The 20,045-nt window shown below is 37.7% G+C and overlaps 1 protein-coding gene across 3 annotated transcripts in view; it reads right to left on the reverse strand.

Annotated features, from left to right (window-relative positions):
- Positions 1–20,045, reverse strand: part of WSCD2 (WSC domain containing 2) — a 2,311,682-nt gene that overhangs the window by 1,178,872 nt on the left and 1,112,765 nt on the right. The window lies entirely within an intron of this gene.

A 20,045-nucleotide genomic window follows, 5' to 3' on the forward strand; every position in this document is an offset into this window, starting at 1 on the left:
ACTGCGCAGATATCGATGTTCCCCTTGCTAAGGAGAGTTTCGAGTGCGTGCATCTGGAAGTTTAGACTTCTGGCGTTGAGAAGCATTACTCTTAGTTTCTTATCCCTTGTGATACCTATGGAGGTGGGTTTGTCTTTTGAGCCTTGCCTAAAAAAGGCACTATGGGGGAAGCAAGAGCCTTTGCCAATATCCAAAAGCCCAGGGGTGACAGGTGCAAGCTGTCCCTAGCGAAGCATCGTGGCTTGTCGAGCATGTCATCCCAGGCTGACAGGCATTGGATCCCCTTTGAATGACACCAATACTTAAGCCAATTGTTGAAATTGATCATCTTGTCTTCATATTGTGGCATAATTCTTGGTGAGGGTAAGATGCTACTCAAGGTCAGGGTCATACACACACACACACACACACATATATATATATATATATATATATATATATATATATATATATATATATATATATATATATCAGTATGTATAGACACGTATCAGTGAAATCAGTGAAAGATTAGCCTATTAAAGAAACTAATGTGCATAATATGAGTACTCTGACTGATAAAGAGATGTTTTTGACTATATGTTATATTGGTAGGAAGCACAGAAGTGCAGCCGGTAGCATTTAAGCAAGTCAAATGGCATGTGGAATACAAGGCCTAGAAATCTAAACCTCTTTTGCAACATCAACAGAATGTTTTGGAGGGATTCCCCATCCATGAAAAACGAAACTCATCCCTGTCTATTTTCAAGTGCATCTAGGATCTATGGATGGAAAACAGAATTTTACATCAAGACTTCCCACTGTGCTAATAATGGACAAAGGCAGGTGCTTTATCCCATATATGGGTCCCATCAAATTATTTATGATATGATCCCATTTATTCCCATTGGGGTAATATATAATTATTGACTTTAGGATGGAGCATTTCTCCTCGGGCCTCCGCTGAAAACAGGCTCTGTGGAACCTAGTTGGACATTCCCGGTCAACAAATGTTAAATAAATAAATAAATAAATAAATATTACCAATATAACACCAAATGGGATAGGTTATTTCAAGCACAAAATGGGAAGTTGGCTAGACTTAAAATGTCCCACAAGTACATTTCTTATAGTACTTACCCATGAGAAAGTTTAGAGATATAGCAGTCAGAATTGGGGCATTATAATGACTGGAGAGAAATGAAGTGACAGTAGTGAATATATGCATGGGAAACTGGTCTGGTGAGGTAGAGATTAAAGGGTAAATGGGTTGCCTGATGAGGGTCTTTCGCAACTGATTTGACTGAAATGAAATAACTGAGTGGAAAACAGCTAGTATGAAAAAGTTAAATCATTTGATAAGATTATGTTTAAAGGATAATTGAAACACTAGATGAGTTTCAACATAATGCTGTCTTGAGCAATGTAACAGCCTTTGCCCATTTTACTGATGGATGAATTTTGGAAGCACTGTAGTATAAACTGGGAGACAGAATAAAGAGGAATGAAAGAAGAGATTAATAAAATGGTACAAGTAAATGCTGAGTATATTAGGGAATTTGAAGAATATAAATTATGTGGCGGATTCTAATATTTTTTAAAGAAACCTCCTGATTACCTCAAATGAGATGATAAAAAATGCAAACTAGAGAAAAACAAGCAATTTTGTATAATTGTTACTTCATTTATCTTCATGAAAATATAACAGTGTTGACCAGGAAGTATGCCCTGAATGACGAGTATATGATGTTATTGTATGACTTCAAACACTGCAAGGACATGAATACAGTTATAATCATGATAAAGTATAATGTACTGGACAGGTATTTTTACCACTTTTGGGGGTATGCCATATAGATTGTTGACAACATGATAATTCTGCATGTACTTTATTTTGGGAGGCATATGCAAATATTCTCTCTAAATTGCATCACAAGAGATATCCAGCTAGATTTTTGACAGGTTTGTGAGGAAAAGAAAAAAGAAAGACTCATGAAGGACAGGCTTAGGGCTCATAGGAAAGCAGGAGGATGGAATATCCTAGATTTCAAGAAATATCTGACAGCTTTATATATTGTGCAAAAGCTGACAGGCATACAAACCAAACATTTGGAATGGGTTGCCTGGAAAAAGGGCTGGAACTGGTACACCAATGAGGAGATTAGGTTGTCAATTGCAGGTCACAATCAAATGGGACAGAAGTATTAGGGATCTATGGTGGAGGTGCTCTGAGGAGTTGGAGGGAAGGCTGGTAATCTGGGAAGGAAGAGAATTAGAAGGATGAGGGACCTAAGAGGTGATCTGTTAAATAAATGTCTGTCTTTCCCACTTAACAAACAGAAAATAAATTTAGAGAAAGGTGATTGACTGGTATAGCAGGGGATACTTTTATGCTGGTGTCTAAATTATTCAGTAGAGTCAATACAAGAATGAGGATAAATGTGAAGATACAGAAGGAGAACTAGTGAACTTTGAGGAAGGCTTAGCATTAGGAAAACACGAGTCCAGGTATAAAGTGGTGGGGGGGGGGGGCTAGAATTATTTACAAGTAGTACAGAGGATGTAGTATGATAAGAAGAATAGTTTGGAAAGGAATAGTAGCAATTATGAAAATGTTAAAAGATGTTAGCACTGGTGGATGTCAGTATAGAGGTATGGTATACAGAAGTTATAGAACCCTTATTAAGATATGCCAAGCAGAAAAATATCCATCCACAGATTGTGGTGATGTGGGGAAAATGCTGACCAAATATTGGGGATGAGAGTTGTTATAACACTTAACATGTTTGTTTCACAGTCACAAGGTACAGTGTTTGATTTTCACCTTTGAATGGGAAATTGGATAGGCATAAAATAAACCTATAAACTTGTATACATGCATGGAAGTTGTTCCACTGGAAAAAGGGGCAAGAGAGGTCAGGAATAAAATAGCAGTGAAGAAGATACCAGATTGGTGTGATCTGTGCCTTTTTCTGGTTCATAAAGGGAAGGGATGGGCTGAAGATTAAAGACTAGAACTTTAACTGTTAATGTTTGTAAAGGGGAGTGTCTGGAAGTCAATACAGAAAGACAAGTGAGCCAAATATATAAAGGTGGGACAGTTGGGAAAGAATTATATACCACAAAATATAGGGGGTATTATGGTTATACATGAGTTGAGAGTAAGTGAAAATATCAAGTAATTTGTTATTGTTGTAGTAAAGTGTAAATACTGGGTATTATGCTACTTAGCCAATGACAAAAATGGTGTAGGATATGATAAATAAAAGTGGGAGGAACTTTGTATGGCAAAATGCCTACATTAAAATGTATTGATGAAAAGTTTTGTTATATATACACCAATAAAAATAAAAAAGTGTAAGGTATGCAAAAGTGCACGTTAAGTAGCAGTACAACTTAAATATTGTATGTGTCTTAAGATGAAAACAGTAATAAAAACAAGGCAAACAATCATAAAAGGCACCTTATGAGGTGGCAAGACTTATAAGATTTTGGGCACTTCAGAGGTGGAAAATGCAGTATTTGTTAAATTCATTAACACCTGGATTTATACTAGCTGTGGCAGGTCCCTACTCCAGGCCAGCAATCAAGGAGACTCAATCCTCACCACCGACTCGAGTGAGGGATGGTCACTAAGAGCAAATGTGGATTCACACTGTATTTTTAGATACAGCTCCCTGCACCAAGCACAATTTCCCTTGAGAGCACACAGGGAGCACACTCGAGACCTTGGCTGGATTCTTCTAGTCTCTACAAACCACACAAAACTCCACACTGACCACTTTGTTGCTCTGTGTCCCTGTTCCTAGTAGCTCTCACACACACACACTCACACACACACACACACACACACACACACACACACACACACACACACACACACACACACACACACACACACACACACACCCAGCCACCCACACACACTTTGTTAAATATTTGAGATTCATCCACATATCCACACCTGGGTAAAGCTAGGACAGATTTACTAGTTGTGCTCCTTTCTGCACAGACTCTGAGGTAATCACACTGCCACCATTCATCTAGCCTAATGCTCTTACAAAAGGTATCAAATTATGCTGTGTAAAATTAATGCTAATACAAAAGGTAGGGTGTGACCAAAGCAGCAAGGCTTTCAGGAGAGGTCACAGTGACACTAAAATAAACATAAATCCTCTCACAATGTTAAAAGTATTCCCTAAAGAACAAGCCTCAATGAAAGGTATTAAAATATTTACTGATAAATAATAAAAAGAAGAATACTGAATACAATAAACAATAAAGTTTCAACCACAGAGATTAAAAAAAATATATAGTTGGATAGTTTTTCATGGATGCATAAAACAATATTAAACTATTCTCAATAAATGTCCCTGAAAGACTGAATAATTATTGCCTCCTGACTGCTTACTAAAGCAATGCAAGCTGATGTGTGCTGAGTGTCTTACTACAGCAAAAGCCGGATGATGTCTCTCTCTGTCTATGTTGATATGTGACAGCTATGTCATGGCAGGTATCTTTCCTGTCAGGTTCCAAAGTGCTGCTGTGAGAGTTTCAAAGAAACCAGATGCTGGTTAGAGGATGACATCACCTCTGGTCACCTGACTCTGGTACAATATAAACACAGATCTTTGCTAAGATCTGTGGCAGCATCTGAAAGCTATAACACAATTTCAACCATTCCACCCTTCTCTGATAAACATACGCATTTGATCGGTTATACAACCTAATATATATATATATATATATATATATATATATATATATATATATATATATATACATTATTTCTATCAAGCAGAACCTACTGCTGATGCATTTTTAACATAAATAACTTTACAAATATATTTTTAAATCAAACATCTGTAAAAATCAGTGTGTTAGTCAAATAACATAAAATTCTTTACAAAACTCCAGCTAGCTATGCTGGCATATCTACACATGTACTGCCCTCCTCTCCCTGGCACAGATGGCACTACTTCATTACATGACATCTCTCCCCCTTTGAAGACTCAAGCTGCTTTTTCTAGTGACCCTGGAGAAACACTGCTTGAGAGAAATTGGTCTGTCTGGGAACACATTAACCTATATCCTGTCTTGAGATCCCATCTGTATTGGCATTGCTGACCCCACTGCAGTGCTGCACTGTCATGTCATATGAATTCAACCCTAGGCTCCACCTTAATAATTTGACATTTTGCTGGTTGGCACTATGTAGCCATGTTAAGGGATTGTGGTCTGTAAGCACAGTAAATTTCCTTCAATACAGATAGACCTGAAGTTTCTGCAGTGCCCACACTATGGCTAAACATTCTTCTGCAACAGCTGCATAATATTCCTCCCTGGTTTGGAGTCTATGGCTGAGATATACAACTGGGTGCTCTTCTCCCTGTGAGGACACCTGGTTTAGTACAGCCCCCACCACATGGTTTGAAGTATCCACCTGCACAACAAATTCTTTGCTGTAATCTGGACTGGAGAACACAGGGGGTCCACCCAAAGCCCCTTTATGTTTTTGGAATGTCTACTTGCAGGCTGGGGTCCAAACAACACTATCTGGTCTGTTTTCCTCATCAGGCCTTTGATCACCAGATCCCCCTCAGATTCCTCCTGTCATCCACTGTGAATACTCAGCACAAGGGCCTCCTTATCATGGTAAGGCTTCATCAAGTTAGCATGGTACAATTTGTGCCCCTGACTCCTGCCTAGCAGGTTTACCATGTAATTAATATCACTGACCTTCCTTACCACTTCAAAGGATCCCTCCCAAGTTGCCTGCAGCTTATTGGATTTGACAGGAATTAGCACCATAACCTGCTGTCCCACAGAATACTCTTGCACTTGAGCATTCCTATCATACCAGACCTTTTTCTGCTAGTGGGCTCCTGCCAGTTTCTCCTAGGCCAAGCCATTGAGCTCCCTAAGCATTGTCCTGAAGTTTAGGATATATGCAACAACAAACTTCTCAGATTTACACTGTCTCTCCCACTCATCATGAATTACTCTAAAGGCCCCTCACCCTATACCCATACAGGAACTCAAAAGGTGAAAATCCTGTGGATTCCTGGAGTATCTCTCTGTATGTAAACAGCAGGTGGGGCAAATATTTGCTCCACTCTCTCTCTCAAACTAATCTGCAAATGCCTGTAGCATAGTCTTTAGCATAGTTTAACCTCTCCACAAGACCATTAGTCTGGGGGTGGAAGGGGGTATTTTTTCAGTGCTTCACCCCATAGGTCTTCCACAGACAAGCCGACAGGTCTGACATGAAACTGGTACCTTTGTCAGTCAGTATTTCTCTCAGGAAACTTACCATTCTGAAAATTTCTAACAAAGCATTTGCCACCTTGTCTGCATCAGCAAAGGATAGAGCCACAACCTTAGGGTATCTAGTAGTACAATCTACTATCACCAGGATATACTTCTTCCTTGTGGAACTTGGGGTACTCAGAGTTCCCACAAAATCCATAACTACCCTCTGAAATGGCTCCTCAATCACAGGCAAAGGCATCAAAGGAGCCTTGACCTTGTCTCCTGTCCTGCCTACCTTTTGTCACTGCTTACAGGTCCTGCAATACCCTGTCACATCCCTTGCAATCCCAGGCCAATAAAAGATCTGCATAATACATCTCTTGGTATGCTTTATACCCATATGACCTGCAAAAGGAATATCATGGGTTATGGCTAGAAATGCCAGATGGCAGGCTGTGGGCACTAATAACAGCTGTACTACCTCACCCTTGAGCCCTCCCTCAGGAGTCCACTCTCTAGACAGTAACCCTTTGTTCCAGTATGAAGACTCTCCTTTTCTTTGAGAATCAAATGCCTCTTAAGCTACCTACCTCAAGCCTCGTAAGGTAGGGTCCGAAAGCTTAGACTGTCTCAATTCTACCTTTGTGACTCTTCCCAGCTCCTTTTCTAGTTGAAGCCCAGTATTTCTGACAGCTGTGCCTCACTGTCAGCCTGGGTACTACCACTCACTTCTGCCCTTGCAGTCACCCTGTTCATAGGAACATCAGTATCTACCAGCATATGTGGCTCACCTTCAGGCTCACTGCTACAGGATAGCTCCCTCCCTGAAATAGCCATCTCACCAGCCCCAGCTTCAGGTTTGGGGTCTATCTGGATTTCCCCCAGGCTACCTAACCCACATCCCTGTTTCCAGGGATAACTGCATGCAACTGCATGCACTCAAGGTGCTGTATTATAAAAATCATTCCCTATCAAGACACCTGCAGGGATATCCGCAAAAACACCTACCTGCTTGCTTCCTTTTTCACCCTTACAGTCAAGGTGAACTCTGGCAAAAATTATTTAAATGGGGGCCCCTCCTATATCTCCAACTAGTGTGGACTGCCCAAGCCAAGTACTGCTCCTCTTTAACCACTGCAGGCTTCACAATGGCTTTGTCTCTCTTAGCAGTGGCCTGTCTTCCATCCACTAAGATAGGATACATACGTCAGTAATAAATGAGTACTCCTATTGTTTCCAGAGAACTTACCACTGGCATGCTGTTTTCCCCCTGCTGGCTCCTTCACCTTTTGTTCTCCACCTTGCCTCAGTGGACATTTGTATGTGACATAGCCCCTCTGGTTACATTTACAACGTCTAACCCATGGTCCTGCTGAGTACCTGAACTATCATCTTCCCCTGTTACTGGCATACACTGTTGGGGTGCCTTAGGCTGCCCACCATGGGTTCCCCTATGACTGTGTGCATCACTGGGTATCCCCTTTGTGTGCAGTGATGCTCTGCTTGCTAAAAAGAGATCCCATTTTCTCCCCAGATCATCTGCAGAGTTACACTCTCAGTCTGCCAACCAGATTATCATGTCCTCAGGCAAAATGCTAAGAAGTTGTTCCCTCACCAAAAAGTCTTCCAGCCCTTCAAAAGTGGTGACCTGACACCCACTCACCAACCTATGAAAAGAAGCACTTAACTCAGCAATATAATCAGATACACTTTCATCTGCCTTGAGTCTATAAGCTTCATGTGCTAACTTAAAACATTCAAGTAAACATTGTTTTCCTTTATCATAGTTTAAATAATCAGTATCAGACACTTTAGAAACAACAGATACAGCTTTACCATAGAGTAAGGGGGTCAGGAACTGTACCCAGAGTCCTTGGTAATCATACTATTTCAAATATATGAATACAACTATCAAAATGATCACCCTATGTGAACTGTGGAAGACATTTACTGACCTTTATTGCTTCTGAGGTTCAGTTAATCCCTTCCCCATTACCTCCATGACCCTGTTGAAGAGTCAGTATCTACCTCTCTTGTTGATACTGTTTCTTATTTTCTTCAGCCTCCAAATGCCACTGTCTCACTTTAACCTCCATCTGTTTTTCCTTTTCTTCAGCCTCCAACTGCTGCAGTCTTTCCTCAACCTCAAAATGAGGCAGTGTTTCTACTGAGACTAAGTCCATCTGTTTTGCCTTTTCTTCAGCATCCAAATGCAGCAGTCTTTCTACTGATTAAACTGCATCTGTTTCTCCAGTCATTTAGCATCCAGTTCAAGTCTGTTTAATTCCAGATGGATTTTTAAGTCCTGTGAGGAAGAGGTTAACTGTCCTGTTTCTGAAGACTGCACATCCTCATTAGCACACTGGTTGTCCTCAGGGTTGCTGCTCCAAGCTGCAGCTTTGACTAAGGCTAAAATCATTTCATCTTTGATCAGGTTGTATTGTATCAGTCCTATGGCTTTGCACACCTTGGCCAATGGGTTCTTTGTCCACTTGCTGAAATCCTCTGCTGACATCCATGCCTCCATTCCCTTAACTAAACCAATCTAACAAAAATAAATAAAACTGTTGTGAAAATTAAACTTTGTATGTTTACGTTGTGGTAAGAGTATACATACCTTCAGTGACAACTGCCCACCGGCTACTGAAGTTCAATTAATATCCCACCCAGCTGCCTCCGATATCTGATGGCTCCCTATTCTGGGCCAGCAATCGAGGAGACTCAGTCTTCACCACTGACTTCAGTAAGGGATGGTCACTAAGAGCAATGAGGGATTCACACAGTATTTTCAGATGCATCTCCCTGCACCAAGCACAAGTTCCTTTAAGAGAACACAGGGAGCACACTTCAGACTTGAGGCTGGACTGTCCTCTCTGCAGACCCACAAAAAAATTCACACTGACCATTTTGGAGCTGTTCCGAGTAGCTGACACACATACTTGGATATTTGAGTTTCACACACACACACAAACACACACACACACACACACACACACACACACACACACACACACACACACACACACACATGCACACATGGGCAAAGATGGCACATATTTACTAGCTGTGTCCCTTTCTGCCCAGACTCTGAGGTAATCATGCTGCCACCAGTCAGCTACCCTATGGCTCTTACAAAGGGTACCAATTATATAGTGTAAAATTAATACTAATACAAATGGTAGGGTATGATCAAACCAGCAAGGATTTTAGGAGTGGATACAGTGTCACTAAAACAAGCATAAAGTACTCTCAAGATGTTAAAAGTAATCTCTTAAGGCACAGCCACAGTAAAAGGTATTAAAATATTTAATGATAAATAATAAAACAGAAAACAGGAGAATACTGAATACAATAAACAGCAGAGTTCTAACCACAGAGATATAAAAAATAATAGAGTTGAATATTTCCCACAGATGTAGAAAATAATACTAAACTATTATCACTAAATATCCCTAACTGACTAAAGAATTACTGTTCCCTGACTACTTACTAAAACAAGGCAAGCTGATGTGTGCTGAGTGTCTTACCTCAGCAAAAGCCAGATGGTGTCTCTCCCTGTCTGTGTGGATTTGTGAAATATATATCCTGTCAGAAATCTTTCCTGTCAGGTTCTAAAGTGCTGCTGTGGGAGTTCCAAAAAAAACAGATGTTGGTTACAGGATGACATCACCTTTGGTCAACTGACTCTGGCACAATACACATACAGAGCTTTGCTACGTTCTGTGGCAGCATCTGAAAGCTACAACACAATTTCAGACTTTCCACCCTTCCAAGGTTCTCTGATAAACATACACATTTGATCAGTTACAGCAATACGACTTAATATATACTGATATACTATTTCTGTACAGCAGGGCCTACTGTTGATGCATTTTAACCCAAATAACTTTACAAATATATTTTTAACTCAAACATCTGTACAAATCAGTGTGATAGTCAAATAACATATTTTTTTTTACAAAACTCCAACTAGCTAGTCTGGCATGTGTATACATGTACTGCCCTACTCTCACTGGCAGAGATGGCACTACCTCATAACCTCACCCTAGCTATTCTAATGCAGTTCTTTTTACAAAAACCTGTAAGGAAAAGATTGTCTTGCAAGTAGACTATTTTCTTAAGAGGAATACAAAGTATGTTTTGCACTACAAACAAATTTTATTTCTATTACCTGAGGCAATGAGGAGTATTTAAGTGAAAAACAATGCTCAAATAAACAAAGTCAGATTACATGTAAACTTTTCCACAAAATGTTTAAAGGAAAGAAGAAAAACAAAGGGAGCACTAAGAATTGTGTACTTCTTCTGATCTGTGTTAGTCATTAGTATAAAACCACTAAGAATCTAAGTTCATTTGGTGAGAGATTCTTAATTTCTACAATATAATAATTTTGAACATCTTCTTTAAAAAAAGTAGGATAACTCATTAATATTGTGTAAAGCCCATCATCTTACTTGGGTTGGATAATACATCTAAACCCATTATTTTAAATACCTGAGTGTTCTGAGCTTGCTCCAATTAAGGAGTTATAGCAGTAAGATTCTATTTAATAATGAATGACTAATGACTGCTTTCTCCTTCTACTACAACATAGCGGATGATTATATACCTCCCACGTAGCATACTGCTAAGTTGTGGAAAGCATTTCAGTAGCCATTTCTAGGTTAATTACTGGTCATTGTTCAGTTTATTGGGCATGAATTATTTTAAAAATACATCTTCCTAGCTTATTTCAAATTCCTAGTTTCAGAAAAGTAATAAATGCACATACTTGCCCAGCTATGCTGAATAATTGCTGTAATGTTAATGAAGATAAAAATGTAGCTGTAAGCTTCAACACAATACTGAATATTCAAAGAAAATGTTCAAAAGAAAAGGAGCTAAAACCCTTAATAGTATTACGTTCACAGTGACAAAAATGCTACAAAAACATGACCTTCTGAAAAAGTGCATTCCACATAGTCTAGACCAAACTTATGTCACAGAATTAAGGACCACGTTTGAGTTATGTCACTGTAGGTGATACATGATTAACCAGACAGCATTTCTAGGTTTTAATGAAAAGCCAATGATAAATTGCTGCCTACACAATGGCAGGATGTGGTTTGTTGATTTCTACTGATACATGAAACAAGGTTTTCCATTATCTGACTCCACTGATATTCTAAAAGTTATTTCTGCTGCCAGAAGAGCTCAGCACATTTGGCTACTGTAAGTCATTTGTAATTTTGCTACTTGAAAGGTGCTGACATTTACAGAAACACAACATCTGATGGCTTGGTCCTCCTAATATATGAACCTGTTTGCATATTAGGTTGGATGTAGATCTCAGCTATGCTGCTATTCTCAGTCCATTAGTAAAGCCCTTATATTTGCCCTGTACATTATTTCTCTCACTATAAGCATAACATTTAAGCCCTCCTTAACTGTTAGGATAGCATCAGTTTGGGACACCATGATATCCTCTCCATCACTAACAAGTCAATTAAGTTTTTTTTTCTCCTGCTTTATGGAACCCTGACCATTGAGGGATAGGACAGACAGGTGCAGCAAATGTTAATTAGGAAAATCAAGTAGGTTATGACCAATAACTGTATAAAGTGTGTATAAATGTGTTTGCACTTCAGAAATGACAACCAAATTACACAGTCATACACTGATTTATCATAACAGGCATATAAATGAGGTACAATGCATTAAAAAAGCAGAGTTAAAAAAATGTGCACAGCAGTTCAGAGATAGTCCACTGCTTAGCAGCAGAATGAAAAACCATTTTTTTTTTATTAGCTTGGAAATTAGATATGCTCATCACTGCAAAACTGCAGTACAGTGATTTTTTATGTTTAACTGGATACATTTAGGTGACCACCTGTGTCAAGAGGATTGGTCAAGAGTAAGCTGTGAGGCAAGGAGAGTAGATGGTCTCAAGTTTTACTTAAGACCACCAATGAAATCAAAACAACACATGGGGCAGTTACTACAGTACAGTGACCAAACATGGAGAACTAGAGCAGGAGTACAATGGACTGAAAAATGATTGCCAAAAAGAATGCCTCTCACAAGGACAGTTCCAGTCTTTGTCAGTGTATTATACAATAAAGACCTATTACTACTCAAAAACAAGCACACTCACTGGATACCCCAACTAACATGCCCGGTGTAAATAGAGTATATACAAATGCAAAAAAGTCTGGCTGTTCAAGTTTTATTGAGCAGCCGAACTTTGCATTTATATATGTCTGTTAATTTTTTGAGGATTCTTTATAAGTGATAGAACAAAATATAAGGAAAAACAAAACCATTCTACAAAACTCTAAACAGTTGACAAGTATTCTTAAAGGAAATACCATAACCATACCTGTCAACTGTTGACAGATTTGCTGAATGTCCCTGATTATTCTTATATATCTTCCCCATGCCTTCTAATATTTTTAAAATAAATAATGGTTTCTCTGGCATTTTTCCTACTTTTTAGTAAAACAGCTGTAAGATAATCTGGCACAAGGGGAAATAAAAGAGCAAGCACTACAGAAAAGCTTTCCTCCCCATTACTTGTGCTGAAGTAATGCACTGTCAATGCAGGTGTATATACCAAACACATACACAGTACATCTCTTTGCAAGTCCGACGGAGGAAGAACATTGCAGTGCCATTATACAATCACATTATTTAAGAAAGAGAAGCAATTTCTTTCTTAAATAATGTTATTGTATAATAGCAATAATCTATCCTGTGTGTGGGTATATCAGGATTTACCCACCGCTGGCTCTGTTTAATTACTTGAGTGATCATACCACACCAACTGTGGATAAATCCTTATATACCCCCGCACACACATACACAGTTGTGCATTATTACTTCAATATAAGATAAGTGTAACATCGTTCATACTGGCCACTGGAACAACTCATCTTCCTTTAGATGACAATTTGGGGTGTACCAAGATTTATCAGAACATGTTACAAACCAGAGTGTAATAGCTATGTCCACTAAATTGTCAACTGTATGCAGCTGCTAGACACTACAAATAAACAATGATATGCCTTTCAGACACTCTGTTACACTGCAAGTAAATTACTTGTACTCAGTGTCATACATGACACATGGCACATGACTAGATATAACCCATGCTGTCACCTTGCAAGGTTATGTCACAAAATAAATACTTTTATTCATTCAACTGGCAAGCTAAATGTAATAATGGCACTGTCATCATAAAGGTACGTCAGACACTCATTTCCATGCATACAGTAGTTTAAATGGGCACCTGACTAGTGTGAGTCCAAGGTATATATTGATCTATACAACTCATAAGCAGTTCAGGGGGCTTCTTTCATGGATACTGGTGATAAAGTATGAGTTGTAGTATACAAACCATTATATTCATGCCCGAGAGACAGTAATGCATGTCATATATGCCAGACAGTAATGCATGCATGCAATGTTCAAGGCATTTTAGTTACCCCTAATCTGAAGTTTGCATTTTTTTATTTATGACGGACAACTCCCATGATAAGTTCCATGGTTACAAGACATATTTCCTTAATCACTGATGAGACTGGTCATGACAAATGTAACATACCATAATTACTTCCTTGTGCAAAAAAGTAAACGTGTAAGAATTGATCTCAATTGTATTTTTTTCAGAATTTAGTTAGATTTATTAAGATCATCTCAGTGGAGATAAGCAAAAGAGTAACTATTTTGTGAGAAATGTGTGAGCTCTTTAACAATTTTTCATATTAAGGTAAATATATTTTCATAACGTTTATTACTTTTCATATAAATTAACTGGATTTTATCAACTCATTGTAAATGATACTAGGTATTCTATCAATATGCACTGAATTAACAGTTCATTGCTCCCGTTTTAATTTCTCCAAGTCTTTGGGGTTTTTAATACTATGACAGGGAATGGACCCCATTCCGAAGTCAAAGTATGATTAAAGTTCATGAAATTAGTATTGTTTCAATTATTGATGTTAGCCAGAAGTACTCTTCTCAGCACCCATAATGTACCCAGTATTGACTCCTTCTGCAATACATGTATTGGTAACAAAATAAGTATGACTGTAAATTCTTCTAACACCCACCATCATTGGAAATATCTTAGTACCCTTTTTCTGCTGTCAAATCTTCGTATTTTATGACTTTGTGTTTATATATAAGACACTGTAGTCAATGGGTGTAGCAGTTTCAATGCTCAGTGCTAGTTTTGTCTTTTCATGGACTACTATATCTGGTTTTCTCACATCTATTTTTTGAACTGTTGGTAGTGGGTGACCCCATGTAATATAAACTTCATCATGTTTATGATGCTCTGTGGCTCATGTTTCCAATGAAGTTCAGCTACTTCAATATTATAATGTTTGACAATCCGCAATGTAGCAGACTTGGCACATTATTACGCCTTTCAGTATACATTCCTTCGGCCATTAGTATATCACAACCAACAAGATGTGCAACTGTTTCCAATTTTAAAACACCTACATTTGTCTATTTCTCCCACATTTTCAATGAACTTTGTAAACCAATATGTATGTAGTCCACTATCCTGGGCCGCCAGTATTAACCTTTAGTCTTTTTGGTTAAAATTCACTTCTCCTTAACCATTCCTGCATTTGATCTTGATCAACATTATGCTGTTCCAAAGGTTTTGTGTACTTGCAACTATATTCATGCATTTTCCACATTTCTTGCCTTCTCATCTGATCCTTCACTGTATATTCTCTCAATTTTTTGGCACATTCTGCCTGATTTTAATCTACTTCTATTTGATTTCTATTCCCACTTAACTCCAATATGCTGCTTTTGCTAAACTAAGCAGGGAAGCCATCTTAGACTTATTCTCTTTGTGTTTTAATACCTTCATTATGTTTGGGTTTTGTGATGTCAGTAGATATGTATGCAGTCCAACGATTGCAGATCTATACATCTAATCAGTTTTGAGGAGGCCCATACCTCCTTCGTAATGAGGAATATATAGTCTTGGTATGCACTGATTTTTATAAATTATTTCATAAGCATGAAACATCCTTGTTTTCCTGTCCAACTGGTACAACACCTTTTGGTCACTCCAAAACTGTAAGCTGGCACAGGAAGAGTAAATTGGTTTATAACTTGAATTTTGTTCCTAGATGTCAGTGCTGTTTTCAGTATCAATTTTAATATTCTAAAATATTTATAAGTTTTATTTGTATTTGTTCATATCTTATTGTTGATCCTTCATCAATTCCCAAATATTTATACACTCCCTTTTGCTCAAGTTCTTTTATATCATATTCCTGTACCAGGCTGATGTTTACTTGATGCTGCAGCTTTCTTGCTTTAAAGGTTGTATTTGTACATTTACAGAGCTCAAATGACATTATTATATCATCTATAACAGTTTTGACCACTTGAAGTTGTGTTTTCCATTCTTTGTCTGATGAACTATATCGTTTTAAATCATCCACAAAAAGAAGATGAAAAGTCTTTACACTTTGTTGTTTTCTGAGAGCCAAATTGTAGCCATGACCTAATACATTAAGTAGACAGTTTAATGGGTTAAGGGAAACAAAAGAGCAGTGGTGGCAAACAGTCACTCTGGAATATCCCCCTTTAATTGTTATCCCTGGAATAATAATCTGTCCTTTTTCAAGGCTTAACTCTAATGTGGTTTGCCACTGTTTCATTGTCATTATAATGTAATCGATCAGTGTATGGTATATCTTAAAGATTTTTAAGCACTCTTTTATCCATGAATGTGGGATAATATCGAATACTTTTTTTGTAGTCTATCCATGCCATACTTAGATTCTTACCCTTTTTACAGTTCTCCATTATGACTTTATTTAACAACGAATGATTCTTTGTTGCACATAACTTTATTTTGTTTTCCTTTAATTCAGTTGCCATAACTAAGTTTTCTTCTAAGTGTCTATTAACTCTCTCAGCATCAATTTCAGTGTATAGTTTATATGTAGTCAGAAGGCAAGTTACTGGTCCATAGTTTTTAGGATACCTTGCAGGTTTGCTTTTAAGTAGGAGTATCATTTTTTCCTGTTGTTAACCAGGTTGGCACCTGTTTGGGGTGCACATACAAGTAGGTCTCACTCATGGCTAAATCTTCATGTAAAGATGTTAATACTTTTAGCTAAAGGTTAGGTGCTGCATCTGGGTCTGGGATTTCTATTTAGGAGCTTTTCTTAACTTTGCTTCAAATTCTCTGGTTGTTACTTCATCCCATTTCATATTCTGTACATTTGAACTTCTAATTCTTTCTTTTACTTCTTCTGTCCATTCAGCATCTTTATTATGTTCCACAGGATCTTCACAGATATTTCTCCAAAATATATCTATTTTTTTCTTTTCGTAGTGGTGTTTCAATTCCTTTTGCCTTATTTCCCATTTCTCTATAAAACATTTTTGGGTCATCAATAAACTGCTTATTTTGTACTTTTCCTTTTTATTTATCTACATATCTTCTACGTTTTCTGCCTCTGCTGATATTATTAGTTTATTATTTGTGATAGTGCATGAGAGATCCTGATTGGTTCTGATACTGTGCATTGCTTTTATCACTTCTATGGTTCTAGGAATTTTTGTTGATCTGTTCCCTCTTCTGCACTCTTCTAACAGCGACACTTCTTGTCTAAATTTCTTTATAGTTTTCTCTATTTGATAGTTCTCTGATTGCATTTGATTTCTCCCCTTCCTTTTCCTTACTGCCCTGTGTTTTTTGGTAAGACTTTATCTGTTATTAGTTTAGTTGCACAGTATTATATCTTAATTACATCTGTTATACCACATATATTTCTCAGAATAGTCGTAATTACTGTGTTCATTTGTTTTATCAAATGTCTTACTTTTTGGGTTTTATTGACTTTCTGTAGTCTATTTCTTTCATTGATCTTAATTTGTCTGTCCATCTCTGTTAAATCAAGCAGTTCTTCTCTTAGATCATGTTATTCTAAACTGAAGACAGATTCTTTGTTTTCTGGCATTCTACAGAAAGTTCCAGAGCATCTTCCTCTGACACATTCTCTTGTACTGGTTTTGGAAGACTCTAAAATATTTTCATATGGCAACTGATCAGATGTTTCCTGCTTCACTGGTTTCTCTTCAATTTGGGGATCCATTACTCTGTCCTGCTGTGATATTATAAGAGTTAGATTTTCTACACTAAATCCTTCACTTTGCAGGCAAAAACCTCAGTTTCTATTTCTTTTACTTCTCCATTACTAATAACTCCTTTCTACTTTTCTTCTTTATTTTCTTATTTTTGTATTGTAACCATATTAAATCTCATTTTCTTTCCTATGTCCATTTTTCTTCTTCAGATATCGTCTGTTCCTCATGTTTCTTCTTACTTGGGGGACTCATTGTTCCATCATCCTGTCATATAACTATGTTAGACTTTCTATACTAAATCCTTGAGTTTGCAGGTATTCCATAACTTCAGCTTATATATTTTTTAACTTCTAACTTCACTAATCTTCTGTTCTACATTTCCTCTTTGTGATCTTATTTTTTGTGTTGTGAAATTTTTTATATCTGGATCCCTTTGTCTGTATTTCTCTTTGAATATCTTTGGGGCCGTCTTTTTTGTATTGATTAATTTGACTTTCTCCTTTGCATAAATATTATACCATATCAGATCTCTCTTTCTTTCCCATGTCCATATTTCTTTTTTACACCTTTCAAAAGGCTCTAGATTGTGTCCCTTATATTTTCACACTTCCTCGGTCGCTTTTGTCCAAACAACCCATGGTTTCTTGGCCTGTATAATGTTTTCCATACATCTGTTGTATTAATGAACACAAAACTGCATTTGAAGCTTATGCCAGTTCGTCTTGTGCAAATATTTCTTTTTCTCTGATTTTTCTCTTAATCATTTTGTATATTTTCTGTCTGGAAATTCTGGGCTTCTTGCATAATAGTAGCAATACATGATTTCTTTCTTATCCTCAATATTCCACTCTGTCTTCTTTATGGCTCTTGTTTAGCCTATCAGCTTTTGTGATTTTTGCTTCCATTATAATTGAAGCAATGTTATCTTATATGTCCATGCACACAAATAAGAAAAAAAGATATTTACAATATCAGTCATCTAAACCTAAATTAGGAAAACCAGAGGCAGTGTGTGAGACCATCTGATACAGTAAAATATATTCTTGATTGTATAACATCACAACATTTATAGTTCAAACTAAATACACTAAACAACGGGCCAAAAGACTGCAGGAAGGCAATGTTCCTTGGGAAGAAGGGTGCCAGAAAAAGTACAAATTAAATGAATTCTGATAAATAAATAGCACACTCATATTTTGATAATGATGCTATGCTATAACATTTAAAATGATTTCATTTTATTGTTAGATGTATTTGTGTTGCCACTCCTATAAATGGTAGGAGCCTAAACTTCAGGAAAGAATGTCTTTTCACTGCAGTTCTGTAGTGGTATCAATTAGATTTAAATAAAAGAACAATCTTAAGTTACAGGACTTCTTTTTTAACCCTGACAACAGTGTGTGTAATTTGACAACTCGAGTTAGAACAGTCACAGCCTCAGAACTACAGAACTAACCATCACTCTCCTTCCAGCCCCACACACACACACACACACACACACACACACACACACACACACACACACACACACACACACACACACACGCACACACACATACACATACATGTTTGAATGCATGCACACACTTGCACAGACACGGATACGCATACCTGTAATATAGAGCAAACAGCACCTAATATGGCATACTTCGTCCTTGGATAGTCTTTGGGTGTATAGACATGTCTATAAAGCGTGTGTACCTACAAACATCTCAACTATCCAGATTTTGCAGAATATCCTGGCTTTTCCTTTCTACTTTTATTCTGTTTCTCTTAAAATCTGTGTTTTTCTAGAAAAATACTGGGATGATCTGAGGAGTGAAGAAATTTAATAATGACATCATATTCTTCAGAAAAATGCAAGTTAAGACAAATCATGTTATCCTATCAACGTTCGAAGTTTATAAGAGCAATATTTAAAATTATGTCCCTATTTCTGGACCTTTGTCCCCCGATTATGTCAGGCTTTGTCCAGATTTCTTGCACTAAGAGGTTGAGAGGTTTGACTACAAACCAGATAACCTTGTAGAAACTTCACCTTACAGAGACTTGTGGTATAATTTGAACATGTGCCAAATGTGTCAGTAATGACAACTGCCTGGGTGGTGCATTGATACATTATAACTAATGCAATGAACTTTACAGACCACCTAGAAGTTCAAAGAGAGAGAAAGCCCTTCCTATTGCTGTATCACAAACATGCCATACTTAGTGGGACCTTGATGGCAGAGAGTATGCAATCCATAGCTCCAAGGGTCTCAGGGGAATGGGTTATGTCATAGAATGCTTACATGGTGCAGGCTGTTTCCTCTGCGGTCCTATGGATTCTTTGGAAATGGTTTAGACTTTGTGAGTCTGATGTCTCTGATATCCCCTTGTATCCCCATTAGGTATCTGAAAAGTAACATATACCTTAGCATCTGCAGGAATGTGAATTTCTTGTGTCACTTGGGGGTCTTCTTGTGGTTAACAGAGTTTGAGTGGGTCCCCTACAATTTCAACACCCACATGGAAACAGCCCACAGGTTCTTGGTCTATGGGTTGCTGTCATTTCAGCCACTGTCTGTGCCTTCTCCATTGGTAGGGATAGCTGTGACATTCAGTTCTAGCAGCAGCCCTCTCATGTACACCATGATGTGTCATAGTACAGGGTTCCTGCTTTATATGTACCAGAATTGCTCTGCTACATAGAGTGCCATTGC

This window comes from Protopterus annectens, chromosome 4.part0 (genome assembly GCF_019279795.1).
Source record: "Protopterus annectens isolate FY-2018-M chromosome 4.part0, PAN1.0, whole genome shotgun sequence".
Lineage (NCBI taxonomy): Eukaryota > Metazoa > Chordata > Ceratodontiformes > Protopteridae > Protopterus > Protopterus annectens.